The sequence below is a fragment of the Canis lupus genome, chromosome 6, assembly GCF_048164855.1.
Source record: "Canis lupus baileyi chromosome 6, mCanLup2.hap1, whole genome shotgun sequence".
NCBI classification, from domain to species: Eukaryota; Metazoa; Chordata; class Mammalia; order Carnivora; family Canidae; genus Canis; species Canis lupus.
Genome location: NC_132843.1, coordinates 32,492,567 through 32,507,124, shown reverse-complemented (window position 1 = coordinate 32,507,124; position 14,558 = coordinate 32,492,567). Strand labels below are relative to the sequence as shown.

At 39.5% G+C, this 14,558-nt stretch overlaps 1 long non-coding RNA gene across 18 annotated transcripts in view; it reads left to right on the top strand.

The window, feature by feature from the left end:
• The window catches only part of LOC140635184 (uncharacterized), a 118,553-nt gene that overhangs the window by 44,132 nt on the left and 59,863 nt on the right, over positions 1 to 14,558 (top strand). For 15 of the 18 annotated variants that reach the window (XR_012032544.1, XR_012032538.1, XR_012032532.1 and 12 more), the window contains 3 exons: positions 1,832 to 1,926; positions 6,711 to 6,881; positions 9,307 to 9,416. This is a non-coding gene — a long non-coding RNA (uncharacterized lncRNA). Of the gene's footprint in view, positions 1 to 1,831; positions 1,927 to 6,710; positions 6,882 to 9,306; positions 9,417 to 13,668; positions 13,775 to 14,558 lie in introns of all 18 variants that reach the window. The other 3 variants (XR_012032547.1, XR_012032539.1, XR_012032545.1) reach the window with 2 other exon arrangements.

Genomic DNA, 14,558 nt, shown 5'->3' with positions numbered 1-14,558 from the left:
TACCACACTTCTCTTGGTTTAATGGACATAAATATAGCTACTCAAAGAGGGGAAACACTTTCCTATCCATGAAGATATTATATCCCAGAGACAAAAGGAAAACCTGCTAATTGAGAATCGCACTTTGGTTTAATTACACAGATGCTAAAATAATGTAACTGAAGCTCCTTAAAAATATAATTATCCACTATGCAATGCTTGAGAGCATGTTTTATCTTTTTGCCTTTAATGCACATGATCAAGAAAGAGCCAACAAAAGAATCATTCCTGGGTAATTTAGGAAACTGGGACATGTTTGGGTTTGAAGATGTTTTAGAAAATATCTTGCTTTTGGAAGGAATCATCAAAGGTATTTTGTGAGTAACTACACATAAAATCCTTCTTTACCTGGTTGTTCTTCAAAGACACTTGGGATTAAAATAAATAATAAATTTTAGGGTAGCTTGAAACTGTATCCAATTATCTTCTTCAATATAGTAAAGAGTGAGTACTGCTGTACATTTGAAAAGACATACTGTGTTTGTGGTATGACTTGAAGAAGGTCTAGAAAGTGCTTTTGACTGACTACATATTCTTTCCACCTTTCATTCCCTAACCTTAAGCCCCATCCTCTTGAATTTATTATTAATGCTTACTTATTATATATTTTTCAAAGTATTTGTGTAGAATGCTAATATCTCAAAACACTGTTAAACATAAACCTGATTATGTATTGTTTCCTATCACTATTTGTGTTTTTATGTATGGTACTTTGTGTTTTGATGTTTGTTTTATTTTCCTTGTAAATTTTGTCCATTTCTATAGGTGGAGTTTGACATGGGTTATGTATAGTAAACACTGCCTGATTGATGCTAACATTATGCGTTTATGATTAACTTGGTGAGCAGTGCATACTATTGCTATCCTTCTAAAAAGGATTCTCAGCTAGAAATGTATGCTGAGTTAGCCAAAGGGAGGGCTGATAAAGCCTACTTATATATAGAAATCTAGACATGGCACTAAAATCATTTTTTAGGCTAAATTTTAGCCTTCAAAAAGTCAGAAACTTCTAGACACTGGAGATGGGTGTAGCCCTGAGGAGGAGAAAGGAAGTAGGAGATGGAATACATGGAACTTCTAAGGCCAATATGAGGAGGGGGATTATGGGTGACATGGTGCATCCATTGGTTAGCCTCTTGATAAATAAGCTGCAGAGGTGGGAATATGACAGGGAGGGAATGGAGCCTGGGCTAGCTAGGTTTAAGCTGAGGGAGGTTTTGGTTCCCCCTACTCGCCCCCTCTCCCCAGTGAGGCCATAGCGCTATGAAGGAGAGCACAGGATGAAACCTCCGGCTCTGGAGTCTGAATGCCTGGACCCTAATCCTGTCTTCATTTGTCACTAGCTGCAGAGCCTTGGAAAAGTGACCCATCTGTCTAAGCCTCAGTTTCTTCCTTTGTAAAATTCCCACTGAGTTAAGTTGATAATTAGATGAAACATTCCAACGACCACTTAAAAGAGTGTCTAGCTTGTTGTGAATACTCAAAAAATTATCTGGCATCAGTTCTCCAAAGCCCTGGAGAGTTCTGCTTTGCCAAACCATGTATACATTTCCAACACTGTATGTATGGACACTCAGAAGGTGATCTGTAGCTCTCAGAACTTTGGAAAAGAAAGAAAAATTGCTCAAAGTTTTGAGGAATCTTAGATTTTAATTCAGTGTTAAGCCAGTCTGTCTGCTACATCCTTGCTCTGCTAGGAGAAGAAAAGCATCAAAGCTAAGAAATGGAGCTAGAGCTGCACTGGACAATTCACAGGTTGGATAGTCACAGATGTGTTTACATTTACATCTAGATACTACATGGCTCATTACTTCAGGGTGAGAGGCTACTGCATACATGTGCATCTGCTAATGAATCTGGACCTCCCCCAACAGACTGCCTAGACAGGTACATTTTTTTGGATGATATGTTTTTGAGTGGAATGAGGAAAGAAGAAAGGGAGGTGTGTTGTTAATTGTTAAACATCTTGAACGATCAGTATTTCCAGTTAGTATTTCCTAATTTTTATATTGATAGAATTGTGATAAAATAATGGCCAACACTTACAGAATGCTTTAGATGTATTATGTTTATTGTGAAAGAAATCAGAAGCATTAATGAAATCTTTTTTTTAATGAAATCTTCTTGAAGGTGTATTTATAAGCTCATGTTGATAATGTTAGTTATTATTCTGCCACTGTTTGACATAGGAAGTTTCTTTTTTTTTTAATTTTTTAAATTTATTTTTTATTGGTGTTCAATTTACCAACATACAGAATAACCCCCAGTGCCCGTCACCCATTCACTCCCACCCCCCGTCCTCCTCCCCTTCTACCACCCCTAGTTCGTTTCCCAGAGTTAGGAGTCTTTATGTTCTGTCTCCTTTTCTGATATTGACATAGGAAGTTTCTTGATAAACTTTTCTTACCAGGATTGGTTTGTCCCCTTCCAGTCTTAAACCACATGAGAATTCACTGTAAAGAAGGAGGTACAAGAGTATAAAGAAATTTTTGGGTTAAATGGACCTGGGTTGAATCTTAGTTCTACTACTTTTTAGCTGTGTAGCCTTGAACAAATTAGGTTCTCTGAGTCTCAGTTTTCTCATCTCAAGTATGGAAATATTAATACCTATCTTTGGGGTCTTCAAAAGAGAAGTAATATATTTAAAATGCCTAGAATATAGCAGACACACAAAAAAATAGCCCCTTGGTAGGTATAATTTTGATTCTTTATTGTAGTAATTCTCATGCCAGACACTAAGGATGCCTGTTAAGTCCTACTACTATGGTCCTTGCATCCCAAAAGTTACTCTCCAGGAGCAAACAGAATTATAAGCAAGTAAAGGAACAGGTTTATCAGCATTTATTATAACTTCAAAATCTTCTTTCTCCACTGTCTCATCTAAGGTCAGATCACCATCACCGCACATCTCCACTTCTCCAGTAGCCTCCCAGCTGGTCTCTCACCTGTACTTCAGTTCTCTCCAATATATTCTCCACCAGTAGTCACAGTGTTCCTTTTAAATTTAAGTCAAACTTTGTCATTTCCTTGCTGAAGACCTGCCTTTAGGTGCCTTTTACTCTTGGAGATCTGGATTCTAGTTGGAGGTACTTCCCTGAACTGAATGTTACCTTTTTTCATCTGTAAAATAAGTAAATTCACCCAGATAATCTCCACGGATGTTCATGTCCAAGATTTTAGAATTCCACTCTGATTTTTTCTGGTATCAATCACCTGCCAGAACTGAAAGTACAGATTTTTATTAGTAAGTGTGATTAATTCTAGCTGCTGTAACAACCGCCTTCATTCCTTAGAGGCTTAACTAGTGGTGTGGTAGTAAAATTTAATAACTGACTATCCAAACAAAAGGGAAAAAAAATCCTTGATTTGTGGCATTTGCTATTTTCATGGGATGAGTATACTCACCACAGCTGATGTTAATATTTAAGTTACAAAGATACATCATTACATACAGAGTTGGGAAGAAATGCTATTGGCCTTTCAGAGCTGGTATGAGCTGTCTCCAAGACATTGTTGGGCTTAAGCCAGTAATGTTTATTTCTCACTTTTGTGTCAATTCAGTATGATCAGTGGGGGTGCAATGTGAGGCTGTGCTGCTCACAATCATTTGAGGGTTCCTGTTGACAGAGGCTCTGCTGTGTTCATTGTGTTGCTCCTTAGGTCATGCAGGCTGTTGGCATGTGGCTGCATAACAAAGGACAAGAGAGAGAGGATCATGGCACTTTTGGCTGTGAAACCTAGAAGTGGCAACAGTACTTCTCCCATTTTCCTTTGACTACACTCAGTCACATAACCATGTAACTGCAGGGAAGATTGGGAAATGTAGTCTTCCAGTGTGTGTAGAAGTCCATGTCCATGACAGAGACTGGCCTTGTGGTAACCAGCCTGCCCACATGTCTCATTTTTTTTTTTTTCCTATACTCAAACATACCTTTGTCTTAAGGGGTAGGGCTAATCTGCCTAAGACTAAATAATCTGCTGCTAGCTGACTGTATCTTCTGTAAGAAAGAACTGAAAACTGGTACAGCCTTAAATAAGAGATATTTTTCTTATAGTTTGGAGGCCAGAAGTCCAAAATCAAGTCATTGGTAGGACTGTGCTCCCTCTGAAGGTTTTAGGGAAAAATATTTCTGCTCTTTTCCAGCTTCTGATGATTGTTGATCATCGTTGGCATCACCTAGCTTGTAGATGCATCATTTTAATCTTCCTCCATTTGTACATGCCTTCTCCTCTGTGCCTTGTGTCTCTCTGTCTGTGTCCAAATTCCCCTCTCTTATAAGGGCATCAGTAATTGGATTAGCACCTCTCCTATTCTAGTATAAACTTACTTTAACTAATTACACCTACAAAGACTATATTTTGGGAAAAGGTTACATTTACAGCTATTAGGGATTAGGACCTGAACATATAGTTTTGGGGGACACATTTCAACCTATAACATTGACCTTCTCCCCCCCCCCGCCAAAAGAGTTGGACTTTTGCAAATCTTTATAGACCTAGTGTCTATAAAGGCTTAACTAGTGTAGTTTTGGTAAATTCTAAGGCTTAGAACTCAGAACTACAAACCCAAGGTAGGGACTAGAGTTTCCTAAACTGTGAAAGGGCCAGCAGGAAAGGGGGGACAAGTTTCTACTATGTCATTTTATAATTATTTACTGTCCCCAAAATGTGCTGGGGGAAGATCTTGTGTTTCCCATGGTCTGGTTTATGGTTCTGCTAGATCCCTGTGCTCTGTCTTATAATGAATGGTCCACAGGGGACCTATATACCTACTGCTGACTGTCTCTGGGAGCTTTTGCCAATTTGTACTGTTTGAGGGTGCAGCTCTGACAACTGCTTGGGCATGTGTCTTTTTTGCATGACATCTCTTCTTAAAACAAGCAATTCAAAATCCTGTTCAGTCACTGCGGACAGAACTGACTGCTCAGTTATGCCCATTGAGTGTTGATGTGACTCTTTCTTGGCTTTGCATGAGAAAAAACAGCTATCAGTGTCCCTTCCTATATCAAATTGATACACAGTAGTTGGTAAGGACAGGAGTATGCGAATTAAAACTCCCATTTGGGAAAAGAAGGATAGAAAAACATATAAATATCATTGATCCATAGTAAATTGAAATGTCTAGGTCAAGTGTTGTGAAGTTGAGTGGGGAAATTCCTGATGAGACTGGTTTATCATCTGAGAGTGTTTCCTTTTATCTCTTTGGCTATTTGCACCACTCCATGAGGGAAGGGTTTCTTTCTGCTCACTATCCTCCCTGCAACATTTGGGATGGTCAGAGTTCGTCAGAAAAGCAGAACCTGTAGGACATATAATGGAGATTTATTATTAGGGATTGATTGAAGGATGCAGTTACGAAGCTGAGAAGTCCCATGATCAACAGATCATGGACTCCTGCAACCTGGAAATCCAGACAAGCTGGTGATGCATTTCAGTTGGAGCCTTTAGGCCTGAGAATCAGGGGTGTTGATGATGTAAATTCCATTTTGAGGGGCAGTATGTCTCAGCCTAAGCAATAAGGCAGAACAAAGAGCAAAAATTCTTCCTGCTTCAGCCTTTTTGTTCTGTTTAGGCCCTTAGCAGATTAGATGATGCTAACCCACATTGGGGAGGGCAATCAGCTTTACTGAATCCTCTAATTCAAATGCTAAATCTCTTCCAGAAACACCCTTAACAGACAGCCCAGAAATCATGTGTAATCATATCTGGGCATTTCCTGATTCAATCAAATTGACAGATAAAATTAACTATCACTGTAGGCACTGGGATATGTGCCCTTCTTGGGGCTGTGGAGTTGTCAGAGCCCATTTAGAAGGCTGAGGTCACAAGGGTTTTTTAAAAAGTCCTGAATGGTAGAGGGGTTGTACTCTTCTTGGTTATGGTTTATCTAGTAACACACTTCCCTTGAAAAACTAGGTAGGCTGCTGATCTGTTTGCTTAAAGTCAATCTCACATGTTAGTAACTGAGGCACCCCAGTTTCTTTCCCTAGAAAGAGTCCAGATCTACATTATTTCTTTGCTTTCTCTCACTCAATGTTTTCCTCTTTCAGCTTAATGGCGGCTACCTTGAGGCAGTTGGGTTATCTGGTTATCTTTAATCTGATTTTTTTCCAGAAAGCTTGGTCCTAGTGGGGCTCTGTTGCTCAAAGCCTTATTTGATCTTTTTTTTTCCTGCTCCTTAAAACCCAAGAAGCAGTCAATATTTGTAATCCAAGGTCCCATATTACTGGACTCTCTCTATTCCTTTTTCTTTTCTCAAGCTGATCAATTTTCTCCTGAACTTTATTATAATTTCACTTTATTATAATTTCTAACCAAATTCAGCAATAATTGTAAACACATACTAACACCCTACTCTCCTTCAAACTGCTTTACCTAGTGACAGGCTCAGTAGGTGTGAAATCTTCTTGTCAGGTTGTTGCACATGTGGCCTTTGCATAATGCAAATCATCATCTTTCTAGACTCTAATATCATCTCCACCTGACTTCTCACTCAGTACAATGCATTTTTGGTCTTTGTTATAATAGCATTCCATTTCAAAGTGTCCATTTCCATACTAGAATAACTAGTGCTACCTATTGTGGGGGGGAAGAAAAACCAAAACAAACAAACCTCTCCAATTTTTGGTGGATTAACACATTAAACATTTATTCTTTACTCTGATTGGCAGGGGAAGCCGAGATACAGGGCTCTGCTCCACATGGTTAGTCAAGCACTCAAGGTCCTTCCATCTTTAGTTACTGTCATCATCAACATGTAGCTTTTCATGCTCACTGTGTTCACGATGCTTACCACTGAAAGAGGAGAGAAGACCCACCTGCTCTTAGCCATCACAGTCTGTGTAAGTCACCAGTTTTCCTTACATTCATTTGGCTCCATTGAGACACAGGAAGCAGGGAAATGTAGTTTTGCTATGTATCCAGAAAGAGGGAAATGCATTTGGTGAGCATCTAGAATGGTGTCTGCTAGTGATATAATTGTTTCTTTACTTTTTATTTTTTTTTTATTTATTTTTTTTTTATTTAAACATTTATTTTTATTTTTATTTATTTATGATAGTCACAGAGAGAGAGAGAGAGGCAGAGACATAGGCAGAGGGAGAAGCAGGCTCCATGCACCGAGAGCCCGATGTGGGATTCGATCCCGGGTCTCCAGGATCGCGCCCTGGGCCAAAGGCAGGCGCTAAACCGCTGCGCCACCCAGGGATCCCCTGTTTCTTTACTTTTTAAAAAGTAGTTTCGCCCTAGGTCATTTCTGAAGAAGGCAGCATTAGAAAAAAAGAGTGAGAAGTGTTGACCAGATAAAAAGAACCTAAATCAGAATGACCCACAGTTCAATACAACTAACATTTATTGGGTATTTACTTTTTTTCCTAACTTTTGTCTAGGTCGCTTTGATTTTACTGAGTCGCTTCTAGTATAGCATCTCTAAATGTCAGCTAGAGACTAAACATGGAAGGCACTTCATGATTATGCCACTTGGTGTTCTGTTGTTTTTGGGTGTAGAAATAAATCTTACCAAGGTGTTAGGATAATATATATATTTTTTTATCACAAGGGAAATTTCTCCACTGATTCTTTATTCTTTAATTCATTTGGCTATTAACCGGAAATGTAAGAGACAAATATTATTTATAAATGAAATCCTTTTAGGCTCAGCTGTAGCTATGTCTTGTCCTGCAACATAGCCACATAGTGTCCAGGTATTAGGACATTATGATAACCAGATACTCACTGGTTGAAGCTGAGCTGAATAATGTATTAGCACGGGATCATGTCTTACCCTCCCCACTCCATTGAGTGAAGTGCTTTGTTTTTAAAAACCTCCTTTGGGAGGCTTCACAAACAACTGCTATTTAGCTCCTAGATTCCAAAGATGATAGACAGAGGCCTTTCCCTGCAGGTATAGATAGCTTACCTTCTGATGGTGGAATCTGATTATTGGACCCTCCCTGCAAATGACCCTGTCTAAAATCAAACAAAAATCGGAGATATTGAAAACCAAGCAAGAAAACACTTAGAGTCTAGCAAAATTCAAATTAATGCTGACCTCCACTAGCAGAATATATAAAACGGTATACTTATTAAGAGGTGCATTTGAGCCATTTGGGGTTGAGAACTTTGCGTTGCTGATTTTGAAAGAAAGGAAAAAAAAGCAAACCCAGGCAGCTGCCCTAGTTTCTAGTTGGACACTAGAGTATTTACTTAGCACAGAACCAGTCAGAGCTAATGGTTCTGAGTGCCTCTAATGGGCCTCAGGGTTGAGCAGAGCCAGTTTTGGCAAGAGCAGAGATGTATGCCCATCTGAGAATGGGCATATCTCCTCAGGTGGGACTTATACCATCTTCTCTCTCCCTCTACCCTCCCTCCTCGGGAGCTTTCAGCTCCTCCCCACAGAGTGCGTGTGCATGCTTCCAAAGCTCAAGAGTTTGGATCGATACCTCAAAGTTTGGAAGTTTATGAAATCTTCCAAATTGGAATGAAAACATCTCCCTGGGTATTCTGCAGTGCTAGTAATTGGAAATGAAACATCTGAGTGAAGGCAAAGCATTCCCCAGACCTTCATCTTATTTCCACTCAGATGTAATCCAAAATTAACACTTGCTCCAGACACCCAGCCTATTAGCACCCGGAACGATTCCTCAGCTTCAACAAGAAGGGCAGAGGCTGGGGGCCTGAGTGAGTGGTGAGGGGCTCCCCCACTTGGAATTCCACCCTGGTAACCCAACAAGAGACACGCATTACCATTTAATTATAATGATGGAACAGATGTGATAACAAGGTTGTCTTCTCTGGCTCTGTTCCTGATGTCACCACAAGGGTTTCCAGTTGTTGCTCTTTCTCATTTTGCGCTTCCTCATTAATCTCAGCTCCTCCAGCTGCCTCCTGCTCTCTTCCCTGACATGTCTGGTCGGCCTTTGTGCCAGGCGATCACAGCCTTTCAGAGAAGTGGCTGCATGGGGCTGGGTCTTTGCTTAGTTTGCTTCCAGCCATCTGTGCCTTCCTGCAGGCAACCTCGTGCTCCTCTCGAAGCCCTGTGACTTCATCTTCACCAAATTATTGCATTTAAAAAAAGATATTTCAAACCCAAATGATTCCTTTGTGGTATCCATAAAAGACCATCTCCTTTGTATTCTGTGACTGTTATTTGGAATTTGCTCCTCATTAGGTTCTTGACCGCCTCATAGCTCCCTCCTCACTCTTGTCTGTTTTCCTAAATCCCAACTTGAATATAGTTATAATTATTGATTTTCCCTCAACATTCAGGCTTACCAAACCCAAAATCAGAAACAGATTAATGGATTCATTAATTTGACATAAGCTGGAATTTTGTATCTCTTCCTGTGAGAGTGAAACCTGAGGATGAAATTGATTTGGTAAGTTTTATATAAATACTTAACAAAATGTATGGTGTTTGAGATTTTGAACACAACTGGGCATGTGTACATTTTCCAGTTTTGGGTTTCCTAGCCTTTGTGGTATAGACAAGTGGTGAGCTATTAGCAAATTAAAATAGGGTATATATAAGCTCTTTGTTGAGAGAAGACATGTGTTTTTCTTTCTCATGTTATTCCCAGCACTTGCCATATGATAACTAATTCTACAATGAATAATAGTAAACTTCTACATTTTTTGAGCAGTTAACATATGCCCAGTACTGTGCTAAGCTTTTTATGTATAGAATCTCATGACACCTCTCTAAAGCAGGTCCTGTTCTATCATTCCCATTTTACAGATGTGAAAACTGAGGCCCTAGAGAGCTAAGACTTGCCAAAGTTATAAAAAAGGTATTGTTGGAGGCTGACCGGGAACCCAGGCAGGGTTATTTCAAGACCTGGTATCTTAGTCATTATACGTGTATATTTTTCCCCCGCAAAAAGCAAAATATCTGTGAAGTTTATCGTCTAAACATGGAAGCAATGCTCAAGCACCATAGCTAAGAAGTCTGTAATGTGATGTAGGTGACCATAATTATAAGGATCTGGAGACACAAATGGGTGTGTTTTCCAGTTTCTTACAGGAGGATGGATGCAGGGAGAGAGAGTACTGCAGGTAGGGTAGCACCTGATGCACAGGGAAGGGCCTTTGATTGCAGAGGATGGGAATGGGATTGCCGTTCCTGTGTTTACCTGTGGCTTTGCACAGGGAGTCAGACTCCTGGACGTTTCTGAAGACATGTTAAAGCAATAGAGAGAGCCACAGATTTGAGAACTAGATTATTCTTCAGATTATAGATTATTGCTGCCTATTTCCTAGACCAATAGCCTGACTTATGCTATGTGTGCAGTTAAAGTCTGAATACAGTGACATCTCTCAGCCTCAGGTGGTGAACCAAGGAGAGGAGCTAGAAGTCCTCGGCATTCACAGATGAGCTATTCTTCTTAAAATCCTCTGCTTGCTCTTTAAGCTGGAGCTGCAGTTTTACCCAGCAGGCACACTGGGCTGATCTGATTCTAGCTGTCTTCTTGATCGATCCCAGCTAGATCAATACAGAATGCTCATATCAGAGGTCATTCCTTAAAGCTGCAAGTTTAGGTCAAATAAAAGAAACATTATTACACATAAAAATGGAGAATTTACAGATTTTTTAGAAACAATTACATCATTGCAGAGCTGGAAAATATGAAGAATTTCAAAGAGTGACATATGTTTAGAGATATATAAACCCTTAGATAGTTAATATCAACTCCTTCTAGAGAATGTTATCCAGAGATGCACTCAGTTTGCTGATTATAAGTCAAGGTCAGGTGTAATAGTGTTGTTGCGTTTGGACCAGAGGTACCCAAGTATCAGTGATTACATATCTAGGGAGCTGTATGGTTCCAGGATCATCTATGAAGAGATGTGGAGGAGAGCCAGAAACAAAACCACTTAACCCATTTCAGTTTATTGTTGTTACAGTGGTGTGGCTCTTGGTAATTTACGAGACTGTCTGTGGGGTTCAGGAGCTCTTGAGACCTCCCGTCTAATAAAATAGCCATGTCGTTTTTCCTGAGTGAAGGGACCGACATATATCAAGAAGTGCAATTTGTTTGATATCCTTTTGTACAGGAAAAGGAAAGGTTGTGGCATTTGTAGGTTAGTAAAAAGAGGGAGGAAGTTAAGGTATATAGGTATGTTGAGAAAGACTTTGCAGTTGAAAGTACATAAAGGTCCTTTTGTATTTAACATCTTGGGGGCATGCTAAAATTTCAAGTTGAAGCTGTCAGTTTAAAGTCTTAAATGTAGTCCATTGCATATTCCCTCAGGTTTTAAAGATAGCAAAACACTGCTTCCTTTCTAATAATTGGTTAAACCACCCCTTACTTGAAAAAGGCAGGCCACTTTGCTTTTCCTATTTGCAATAAAAACTATAATCCTGGTTGTGAAAGAAGGCATATGGAGGAGTCTTTATTCCCAGTGAGTTGTCCTTTTAAAATGGAATTCCCAAAAGAGGGGTTTTGTAATTACATATTGGATCATTTGATCCAAAGACTGTGTCCCTGAATGAGCAGTCTGACTCACTACACAGCTATCCCAGGAAGTGAAGATCCATTTAGTCTTCTTGTTTAATTTATAAAATTATGATTTTTACTGACAAAAAATAAGCCTGTGCTACATAAATTAATGACACAAATTTTGAATAATCTATGATCATAGGCAACAGCTAGGCCTGGATAATTTGATATAGCCCATAAAAGTAGAATTATGTCTTTATACGCTTGTGGGGTGAGTGTGTGCATATGTACTTATGTATTTGCATGTACGTATGTGAATGAGATAGATTATAAGGCTGAGGACTCAGGGTAGTACTGGTAGCATTGGGGTATCAGTTGGCATATAGAATTTTAATTAGAAAAGTTGAGATTTTCTGACTAAAAACTAGGAGTTTTTGTGGGTAGGACATAAATGTACAAATGCATGTATTGAACCATGGGCTTTTATAACAGCTTATTGATGACAGTGGTGTCACACATTCAGTACACACCTTTTCATGACAGAGTACAGAATAGCTTTCTTCTTCAAAAATATTTTTTGTCTGGCTAGAGCTTCTCTCAATAGTGCTCAGAGTTCAGTTAAGGTACAATTCAGAGTAAAGAAATCTGGCTTTTAAAGCTCTGTCTTTTCTGGTAGAAATCATTTAGTTTCTTCTCTGCTAATAGCAGTATTGAGTCACAGGGGAGTGGTTATAGGAGGAGTCTGATTGCATTCATTCCTCTTTGGGGTCCCTAAGAATGGGTATCCCTGGCATTGGGCAGAACACTAGCCAGTAACTTACATGAAGCTCAGACATCTTTGCAATAATTCTTCCAACTGTCTAACTCAATAGCAGCCTTTGGAAGAGTATTTTTTATCTATGACAGTTGCAGCTTTCAATCCTAGATTGGATTTCTCCCTGTCCTCCCAGAAGATGTTTTAGTGATGTACCAGCTTTAGCATATGATTGGTAAGGCCTTGAAATAAATCCACAGCTAAAAGAGAGGCATGGTAGGGTAGGGTGGAAAAGGGCGTTCAAATTCACTAGTAAATCTAATACCCTGCTAACACCATTTTTAAGAAAGGAGGGACTTGTTCTTCATTTCTGTATTCTTTCTAAGTTTCTTAACTCTCTTTCTTCTCTTCTTATTGTCATTTCTCTGTAGAATCAATTAATCTGATTGGCTGTCACTGTTCTGAAATTTGTGGTGCCTGGTTGCTGCCAGGGAATTGATTTTTACATCTGACCTGGTGCATGGGACCAGTCAGTGACATGGTCTTCATGGGGTCTGAGTGTCCTCCATCCTCATTGGTACTAACTTACTGTGCCCTTGAACAAATACCTTTTCTGCTAGGACCTTAGTTCTCTTTATCCTGAAAACAATACAAAACTGGTTTTGTTCCTAAGCCACCTACCTACCAGGTAGAAAGGAGATTGAAAAATCAGACTTGGAGAACAATGAATGGGTAAGACACGGAGTGAGAAAATTACAGGCAAGGCCATGATCAATGATTGGAAGTCCACAGAGAAAAAGCAAAAGGAGAGGCAGAATGGGAAGTGCTGGGGAAATAGAGAAGGAAATGGAAGATGCATTGAGAAAGAGAACAAGTCAGCAAAAAGGAGGATGGATACAAGAGTTGCAGAGAGGGATGAAAAGCAAAATTTTCTTCAGGAGGAGCTTCTGAACCTTCCTGGGGCCATGGGACCTCTCTGGGCCACAAAGTGGCAGCCAGTGTGTCATACACAGCACAATGTGCCACACATAGATAGCACCACTTTTTATAGTGTCTGGGTTCTGCAGGGTAAGATGTGAGTGAGAGTTTTCAGGCAAATTCTGCCTTTTAAAGATGTTTTCCTATGGCCTCCTGGAAGACTGATTCTCTGAACAGAGGTATTAGATGAAGGCAGGAGCCATATCTATTGAAAAGTCCACAAAAATTCAGACTATCTGATAATACACAGAATTTTTCTGTCAATACTCAAGTGCAGCTCCAATAATAAGCCTGGCACAACAAGGGCTGTTCGTTGACCTGCCTTTGCAGAGTTATAGGCAGAGGAAGGCAAACATAGACATAGGACAAATGTGGTAGATGTCTGTGTGTACACGCATGCATGTATATGGGAACTTTTTTTTAGTTAGCTATCTTAATTCGGTAACTTTTTTTAATTAGGTAACTTAAAAACTAATGAGACAGTATGGACTTGAGATATGAGAGCTATTTTCAGAGAGGAGATGGAACATAAGAAGAATATGGACAATTTGGAATACATGGAGAGGTATGAGGTGGAGCATTCCTCCTGGTGAGAAAGATGAGGACACACCCAAAGGCATGGAAAGTCATGGCATGTATAGACGACAGTTAAGAAACTTTGCGTCTATCAAAATAGAGTAAATAGGTTCTGATGAGGAAAGAAAGTACTTAAATGTCAGGAGAAAATGTGGCATCATAAGCAAACAGGATAAAAGGAGCCTACGATTTGATAGTAGGTCAGGAGCTATAGAGCCTGTATTTCTCTCTTAGTAGTTTGCTTTGCATTTTACAAGCAGTTTTTAATTCATTTCTGGGTATAGAAAAAAGTACATTTTTTGGGTGTATAGATTACCATTATATTGATTTTGAGATCAGTAAGTGATGGCTGTTTAGACTTCATATTATTGTGAATTTTTAAGATCTAGTTAATTTTATTGTTATCAATGAAGATTGTATTCACCTGCAAGTAATACAAACCTGATTACAACCTGATTACAGATTCCTTTTTTTTTTAAAGGTTTATTTATTTATTTCAGAGAGAAAGAGAGAGAGGGAGAACATGAGATGGGGAGAGGGAGAGGAGTAGACTCCCTGCTGAGCGAGAAGCCCAGTGTCAGCTGGGGCTCCATGAGGGACTTGATCTCCTCACCGGGAGATCATGAACTGAGCTGAAACCAAGAGTCAGATGCTCAACTGACTGAGCCACGCAGGTCCCTTGATTTCAGATTCTTATTATGCAAACAAAGTCGTAGTTTTCGCACATAACAAAGGATTTCAAGGTCAGCAGTTACCAGGTTGGATCTGTGGTT